The following is a 10,001-nucleotide window of genomic DNA, read 5'->3' as shown; positions in this document are numbered from 1 at the left end:
AATTACTGGATAATGGGGATTCTCTTGAATGGAATGATATTGTGCCCCGGTTTTATTCTAAGTTCTATCCTCTAAGTGAAATTCATAAGGATCGGAACCGCATATATAATTTTTGGCCTCATGATGGAGAGAGTATTGCCCAAGCGTGGGGGAGATTGAAGTCTTTAATGATCAAATGCCCCATTCATGAGCTTCCTGGTAATGTTATTATTGATAATTTCTATGCAAGACTTTCTTTTGAAGACAAGACCTTGCTGGATACTTCTTGTTCTGGATCATTCACGCGCAACAAAGAAGAGTTTAAAAGGGACCTTCTTAATCGGATCCAGGAAAATACTGAAGGATGGGAGAACGACAAAGATAGAGAATCGGGTATAAATTATGATTACAAATGCATTGAAGCTTTTATGGATACTGATAAATTTCGTAATATGAGTGCTACTTGTGGTCTTGATTCTCAAGTTGCTGCAAATCTTCATAAAGCTTTTGCCTCTCATTATGAATTGCCTAAGAAGAATTTTGATAAGTTTCATGAACCGTATAAAGATAAAATTGATTCATCTATAAATAAATGTGTTGTAGTTGAAACTGTGGATCATGTTATTCCTGAAGCTTATATTGAAAAAACTCCTTTCCCTGCTAAAATGAAGGAGTACTCTGTTATAAATAGTGCGGTTCATAAAAGTGAAAAGAAACCTATAGAACCTGAAGAACAAATAAAAGTTGAACCTGCTGTTGCAATAGTTAAAGATCTTGTGACTGAAAATGTGGAGGATGGTCATATTATTTTTTGTGAAGATGCTTCTAATATTGTTTCACATCCTAATAAGTCTAAGAAAGCTAGTGTTCCTATGCTATCTGTTAGAATTGGAGATCATTGTTATTATGGTTTATGTGATATTGGTGCAAGCATTAGTGCTATTCCTTATGAGCTTTACACGGAGATTATGCACGAAATTGGTTCTTGTGAACTTGAAGATATTGATGTGGTAATTCGGCTCGCTAATAGAGAGACTATCTCTCCAATTGGTATTGTTCGAGATGTGGAAGTTCTATGCGGTAAGATTAAATATCCTGCTGACTTTTTGGTACTTGGTTCTGCTGCTAGTAAATATTGTCCTATCCTTTTTGGTAGACCTTTTCTAAATACTTGTGGAGCTATTATAGATTGCAAGAAAGAGAAAATTTTGACTAAATTTGCTGGTGAATCTTATGAGTTTAACTTCTCTAAATTTACCAAAACTCCTTATAAAGCTGATTTGCCTAATAATGATTTTAGAGTTGAACAGTGTGCATCTATTGCTCTTGATCCTAATAATCCTTTGCAGCAACATTTGGAGAATAGTGAGAGTGAAGTTTTTAGGGAAGAAAGAAATGAGCTTGATGAAATTTTTCTCCGTCAACCTATTCTTAAGCATGATTTACCGGTAGAAGATCTGGGTACAACACCGCCACCAAAGGAAGATCCTGTCTTTGATTTAAAACCATTACCTGATAATCTTAAATATGCTCATATTGATGATAAGAAAATATATCCTGTTATTATTAGTTCTAAGCTTACAGAGTTTGAAGAAGAAAGGTTATTGGAAATATTGAAGAAACACCGAGGTGCTATTGGCTACACTCTTGATGACTTGAAGGGGATTTCTCCCTCTATTTGCCAACACGCCATTAATATGGAGGATGATGCAAAGCCTGTTGTTGAACCTCAGCGTCGTCTAATTCCTAAGATGAAGGATGTGGTAAGAAATGAGGTATTAAGACTTCTTGAAGCTGGTATTATATATCCTATTGCTGATAGTAGATGGGTTAGTCCTGTGCATTGTGTTCCTAAGAAAGGAGGAATGACTGTTGTGCCTAATGATAATGATGAGCTCATACCTCAAAGAGTAGTTGTAGGGTATAGAATGTGCATTGATTTTCGTAAAGTTAATAAAGTTACTAAGAAAGATCATTACCCTTTGCCTTTTATTGATCAAATGTTAGAAAGGTTATCTAAAAATACTCATTTTTGCTTTCTTGATGGTTATTCTGGGTTTTCACAAATTGCTGTTAAAACTAAGGATCAAGAGAAAACCACTTTCACTTGTCCCTATGGAACCTATGCTTATAGACGTATGCCTTTTGGTTTATGTAATGCTCCTGCTACTTTTCAAAGATGCATGTCTGCTATTTTTCATGGCTTTTGCGAGAGTATTGTAGAGGTATTCATGGATGATTTTTCTGTCTATGGGAATTCTTTTGATAATTGTTTGCGGAACCTTGATAAAGTTTTGCAGAGATGTGAAGAAACTAACCTTGTTCTTAATTGGGAGAAATGCCACTTTATGGTTAATGAAGGAATTGTATTGGGACATAAAATTTCCGAGAGAGGTATTGAAGTTGATAGAGCTAAAGTTGAAGCAATTGAGAAGATGCCCTATCCTAGGGATGTTAAAGGTATTCGTAGTGTTCTTGGTCATGCTGGGTTTTATAGGAGGTTTATTAAAGACTTCTCTAAGATTTCAAAGCCTCTTACTAATCTTCTTCAAAAAGATGTACCTTTTGTTTTTGATGATGATTGTAAGGAAGCTTTTGAAACTCTAAAGAAAGCCTTAACAACTGCTCCTATAGTTGAACCTCCTGATTGGAACTTACCATTTGAAATTATGTGTGATGCTAGTGATTTTGCTGTAGGCGCTGTTCTTGGACAGCGAGTAAATAAAAAATTGAATGTTATTCATTATGCTAGTAAAACTCTTGATGCTGCTCAAAGAAATTATGCTACTACTGAAAAAGATTTGTTAGCTGTAGTCTTTGCTTGTGATAAGTTTAGATCTTATATTGTTGATTCAAAAGTTACTATTCATACTGATCATGCTGCAATCAGATACCTTATGCAAAAGAAAGATGCTAAGCCAAGGCTTATTAGATGGGTGCTTCTGTTGCAAGAATTTGATTTACATATTATAGATAGGAAAGGTGCTGATAATCCTGTTGCTGATAATTTGTCTAGATTGGAAAATATTGCTTATGATCCTGTTCCTGTCAATGAAAGTTTTCCAAATGAACAATTGGCTGTAATAAAGGTGAGCTCGCGAGACAGTCCTTGGTATGCTGATTATGCTAACTTTATTGTTTCCAAGTACTTGCCTCCGACCTTTTCAGCTCAGCAAAGGAGGAAATTCTTTTATGACTTGAGGCATTATTTCTGGGATGACCCACACTTATATAAAGAAGGAGTGGATGGTATTCTGCGAAGATGTGTTCCCGAATATGAACAGCAGGAGATATTGAGTAAATGTCATGGGAGTGCTTATGGAGGACATCACGCCGGAGATAGAACCGCGCAAAAGGTTCTACAATCAGGTTTTTATTGGCCAACTCTCTTCAAAGATGCAAGGAAGTTCATTTTATCTTGTGATGAATGCCAAAGGGTTGGTAATATCTCCAGACGCAATGAAATGCCTATGAATTATACTCTTGTTATTGAACCGTTCGACTGTTGGGGATTTGACTTCATGGGACCTTTTCCCTCTTCAGAAGGTAACACTCATATACTTGTTGCTGTTGATTATGTTACTAAATGGGTGGAAGCCATACCTACAAAAAGTGATGATGGTGAGACCTCTTTAAGAATGCTTTTAGATATTATTTTTCCTCGATTTATAGTTCCTAGATATATTATGACTGATGGAGGTTCTCATTTTATTCATGGTGGTTTTAGAAAAACTCTTGCTAAATATGGCATTAATCATAGAATTGCTTCCGCTTATCATCCTCAAACTAGTGGGCAAGTAGAACTATCAAATAGAGAAATTAAATCTATCTTGCAAAAGACTGTTAATAAAACTAGAAAGAATTGGGCTAGTAAATTGAAGGAAGCACTATGGGCCTATAGAACTGCTTATAAAAACCCCATGGGAATGTCACCTTATAAAATGGTTTATGGAAAAGCTTGTCATTTACCTTTAGAACTAGAGCACAAAGCTTATTGGGCTGTTAGAGAATTAAATAAAGATCCTAAACTAGCTGGTAATAAGAGGTTGCTGCAATTGAGTTCTCTAGATGAATGGAGAAATGAAGCTTATGAAAATACTAAACTCTTTAAAGAGAAAGTTAAAAAATGGCATGATAGAAGGATTATCAAAAGAGAATTTAATATTGGGGATAAAGTCCTATTGTATCGGTCTCGTCTCAGATTCTTTGCAGGGAAATTACTCTCGAAATGGGAAGGACCATATGTTGTTGAGGAGGTGTATCGTTCAGGAGCAATAAAAATTAGCTCTCTCCAAGGCAATGTCACACAAGTGGTGAATGGACAAAGACTCAAGCATTATATCTCAGGTGATTCTTATAATGTTGATGTCGATATTATTCGAGTGGAAACACCGGAGGCTTTCATCAAAGGACAAATTGACAGTCCGCCAGAACTCGACTTTGAATAGGTAACAGTACTGGTAATGAGAAGTTCGCAATTTACTTTCCGAACAATATTTTTGCTGTTTTTGGAAAATATGAAAAATTACGAGATCGAAACAGAGTGGAGGAGGCGCACGAGGAGGTGCCCCCACAGGCCGGCGCGGGCCCCAGCCTGGCCGCGCCGCCCTGTGAGGAAGCCACCTCGTTGCCCCTCTCCGACTCTGGTTCGACCTGGTACTTTCCTTTCGACATAAAAATTCATGCTATATAATCCCTCGGACCCCTGGAGGTCCGTATATCGTTTTCTTGACGTGTTTTGTTTTGAGCTGTTTCTGCCAGGATCTATTTTCAATCTAGGAGCACTATGGCCCCCAACAACAAGGGCAAGGGGCTTTCGGAGGAGGAAGTGAGAAGGGTGTCATCAAAACAAGAGCAGCAAGCCGTTGGGAGTAAGCAAATCTTGGTGGGATCTGTTGACACTCGACGTTCTTCCTCTCATAACTTGCAGGGATCCTTACCACCTGCTCTTAGCCTCGACTCTTTCCCCGTGTTGGAAGAGGCTCTGCGGACTACCAATGAGTTTTGTGATCAATACCGGGCTCTAAGAAGAGAAGTGGAGATACTCCAGGAGGAGAATTACCGTCTCCGTAGAATGCTGGAATATTACTCGATTCCCATCACAAGGTCGCCACCGCCAACTTCAGATAACAATGAATCTCTTCGAGTCTTAGTGCAGAATTGCCAAGCTGAGAAACTGAAGCTGGAGGAGATCTGTAAGAAGCGCGGGAGGAGTTCATCACCACCATCGCCAAAGGAGTAATTCATCATCGGTATTGGCATCCCCTTGGTTTGTTCCAAGCTTGGGGGAGTGCCGCGGTATCACATCATCACTACCTTTTTACTTTTTACTATCAAGTAGTGTCATATCATGAGTAGGGAAGTTATCATATAAGATGGGTTGCAGTGTGGAAGTACCTCTCCTTTAGTTGGTTGTCTATGTATCCCTTGGTGTGAGTTATCGTTATGGAATATTAATGAGAAGTCTTATCATTTACATATTGCACACCTTATTTTAGTTTGCAATTTCTATTATATGATTGATCTTGATTTTAGTATTGGTACCACTTTGGGAGCATTGAGTAAGTCTATTTGGTTTTGGCAAACTTAGCATTGGTCAATAGCAACAAAACTTTGAGGTTTAAGTAGAAAAGAGAAATACATGTAGTGGTTTCATTATCTTTCTTTCTTGTTAGCTCATAGCTTATTATTCTGAAGTTAAAATTGTTTGTGCTTACAAGGAAGTTGCATGATTGTTTTTATCACATGTATATTTGTTTGTTTCCCTCGACTCTTATGCTTGCTAATTAACCTTGCTAGCCAAAGACCTGTACTGAGAGGGAATACTTCTCGTGCATCCAAACCTTAACCCAAAACCTATGCCATTTGTGTCCACCATAACTGCCTACTACATGGTATTTCCTGCCATTCCAAGTAAATACTTCGTGTGCTACCTTTAAACAATTCAAAATTTACTATCTCTTATTTGTGTCAATGTTTTATAGCTCATGAGGAAGTGTGTGGTGTTTTATCTTTCAATCTTGTTGGGCAACTTTCATCAATGGACTAGTGGCTTCATCCGCTTATCCAATAACTTTGCAAAAAGAGCTGGCAATGGGATTCCCAGTCCCAAATTAATTAAGCTAAATAGACACTCCTCCATGGTATGTGATTGATGGACGGCACCCGAAGGATTCAGTTAGCCATGGCTTGTGTAAGCAAAGGTTGGGGGGAGTGTCATCATAATAAAACTAAAATAAAAAGGCACTCCTTCATGGTATGAGATTGTTGGCAGGCACCCGAGGATTCGGTTAGCCATGGTTTGTGAAAGAAGGTTGGAAGGAGTGCCACACGAAATAAAAATAAAATGGGAGCCGCTCTTTGAAGGTTGGTCTGGCGAGGGGGTTAGAGTACCCGCTACCAGTCGTTGACAACAACAAACACCTCTCAAAATGTTACTTTTATTCTCTCTATATGATTTCAAAACTGAAAAAGCTCTAGCACATGATTTAATCCCTGCTTCCCTCTGCGAAGGGCCTGTCTTTTACTTTATGTTGAGTCAGTAAACCTATTTCCCTCCATCTCAAGCAAGCATTTGAGTTGTTGTGATCAAACCATTATATTGTGATTTACTTCACCATGTCTTTTACTCTTCCTTGTTTAGTACAAGTTTTATCTGAATGAATATAGTTTTGAAAGTTATCAATGTTTACTATGATTGAGTATGCAAGTTTACCATAAGCCCTCCATAGATAAGTATAATCTGTTAACTGTTCTCTGACCAAGAACAAAGTTTGCCATCACCAACTATGACTTCTTATGCACCTTTATTTGTGATTACCTTATACTTGTTTCAAGTTGAGTTATATGAGGAAGTTGTTCACTAGAATGTCTTGTGTGAATGAATATGATGCTTCTTGTCCGTATTTTATTTATCGACTCTTCACTCCATAAACATGTGGTCTTGTTTACCGAGTTCAGTTTCGTTTGGGGACAAGCGAAGTCTAAGCTTGGGGGGAGTTGATACGTCCAATTTGCATCACTATTTTATATCATAATTTGCTGTTATTCATTGATATATTTCATATTTGGACATAATACTTATGTTATTTCATCTATTTTGGATGTTTCATGATTATTGGAGGATCGAGCACCGGAGCCAGGATTCTGCTGGAAAAAGCACCGTCAGAATGCAATATTTCGGAAGATCAACAGTCGAAGGAAATTATACCAAAAATCCTATTTTTCCAGATGACGAAGGAAGCCAGAAGGGGAAGCTGAGGGGACCCGAGGTGGGCCCACCCCATGGGCCGGCGCGGCCCAAGGCCTGGCCGCGCCGCCCAGTGAGGAGGGGGGCCCACAGCCCCTCTCGCCTCCTTTTCTTCGCGTACGCCTTCGTCCCGAAAAACTAAGCCCCAGAAAAAGAGTCGCAGAGCGTCACAGCCGCCTCTGCGAGGCGGAGAACACCAGAGAGAAAAGAGCTCTCCAGCAGGCTGAGTTCCGCCGGGGAAATTCCCTCCCGGAGGGGGAAATCGACGCCATCGTCACCGTCATCGAGCTGGACATCATCTCCATCACCATCATCATCATCTTCATCACCATCACCGCCATCTCCACCGCTGCACATCGTCACCGCTGTAGCAATTTGGGTTTGATCTTGATTGTTTGATAGGGGAAACTCTCCCGGTGTTGATTTCTACTTGTTATTGATGCTATTGAGTGAAACCGTTGAACCAAGGTTTATGTTCAGATTGTTATTCATCATCATATCACCTCTGATCATGTTCCATATGATGTCTCGTGAGTAGTTCGTTTAGTTCTTGAGGACATGGGTGAAGTCTAAATGTTAGTAGTGAAGTATGGTTGAGTAATATTTAATGTTATGATATTTAAGTTATGGCGTTATTCTTCTAGTGGTGTCGTGTGAACGTCGACTACACGACACTTCACCTTTATGGGCCTAGGGGAATGCATCTTGTACTCGTTTGCCAATTGCGGGGTTGCCGGAGTGACAGAAACCTGAGCCCCCGTTGGTATATCGATGCAGGAGGGATAGCAGGATCTAAGAGTTTAAGGCTGTGGTTAGATTTATCTTAATTACTTTCTTGTAGTTGCGGATGCTTGCAAGGGGTATAATCACAAGTATGTATTAGTCCTAGGAAGGGCGGTACATTAGCGTAGGTTCACCCACACAACACTTATCAAAACAATGAAGATTAATTAGCCGTATGTAGCGAAAGCACTAGACTAAAATCTCGTGTGTCCTCAGGAACGTTTGGTCATTATAAGTAAACAAACCGGCTTGTCCTTTGTGCTAAAAAGGATTGGGCCACTCGCTGCAATTGTTACTCTCGCACTTTACTTACTCGTACTTTATTCATCTGTTACATCAAAAACCCCTGAATACTTGTCTGTGAGCATTTACAGTGAATCCTTCATCGAAACTGCTTGTCAACACCTTCTGCTCCTCGTTCGGATCGACATTCTTACTTATCGAAGATACTACGATACACCCCCTATACTTGTGGGTCATCACACAATCATTTTTTATACTTCTAGACACTGCACAAAGCTACTAAAAGTCAATGGAATCGAAAAATCCATCAAGCATGGCAAAACAGGCAATGCGAAATAAAAGGCAGAATCTGTCAAAACAGAACAGTTCGTAAAGAAGAATTTTATTGAGGCACCAGACTTGCTCAAATGAAAATGCTCAAATTGAATGAAAGTTGCGTACATATCTGAGGATCACTCACGTAAATTGGCATAATTTTCTGAGTTACCTACAGATAATTTTGCCCAGATTCGTGACAGCAAAGAAATCTGTTTCTGCGCAGTAATCCAAATCTAGTATGAACCTTACTATCAACGACTTTACTTGGCACAACTATGCACAAAACTAAGATAAGGAGAGGTTGCTACAGTAGTAACAACTTCCAAGACACAAATATAAAATAGAGGTACTGTAGAAAAATAAACACATGGCTTATCTCCCAAGAAGTTCTTTCTTTATAGCCATTAAGATGGGCTCAGCAGTTTTAATGATGCACTCGCAAGAAATAGTATTTGAAGCAAAAGAGAGCATCAAGAAGCAAATTCAAAACAAATTTAAGTCTAACATGCTTCCTATGCCTAGGAATTTTGTAAATAAACAAGTTCAAGAAGCATAATGCAATAAGCATAGGAAAACTAGACAAGCGCAACTTCAAGATTTTTAGCATATAGAGAGGTGTTTTAGTGACATGAAAATTTCTACACCCATATTTTCCTCTCTCATAATAATGTCCAGTAGCATCATGAGCAAACTCAACAATATAACTATCACATAAAGCATTCTTATCATGAGTCTCATGCATAAAATTATTACTCTCCACATAAGCATAATCAATTTTATTAGTTGTAGTGGGAGCAAATTCAACAAAGTAGCTATCATTATTATTCTCATCATCAAATATAGGAGGCATATTGTAATCATAATCAAATTTATCCTCCATAACAGGCGGCACCAAAAGACCAATATCATTATAATCATCATAAATAGGAGGCAAAGTATCATCAAAGAAAATTTCCTCCTCAATGCTTGGGGGACTAAAAATATCATGCTCATCAAAACCAGCTTCCCCAAGCTTAGAATTTTCCATAGCATTAGCAACAATAGTGTTCAAAGTGTTCATACTAGTATGTTCCATGGGTTTTTTAATTTTCGGATCAAACCATCCATGTCTTAAATCAGGAAATAGAATAAGAAGCTCATTGTTGTCCATTATGCCTAACTAGTGTAAACAAGAAACAAAAAGATGCAATTGCAGGATCTAAAGGAAATAGCTTCGAGCACAAACACAATGGCGCCAGAAAAGTACTGTTACCTAGAACCGGAGTATGAGTGCCTTTTACCTTTCCTCCCCGGCAACGGCGCCAGAAAAGTGGCTAGTTGCCGGGGTTGCCGGTGTGTGAGTGCCGTTTACCTTTCCTCCCCGGCAACGGCGCCAGAAAAGTGCTTGATGTCTACGGGAGCTTCTATTCTTGTAGACAGTGTTGGGCCT

Source organism: Lolium perenne, chromosome 2 (genome assembly GCF_019359855.2).
Source record: "Lolium perenne isolate Kyuss_39 chromosome 2, Kyuss_2.0, whole genome shotgun sequence".
NCBI classification, from domain to species: Eukaryota; Viridiplantae; Streptophyta; class Magnoliopsida; order Poales; family Poaceae; genus Lolium; species Lolium perenne.
Note: the sequence above shows the minus strand (reverse complement) of the source record.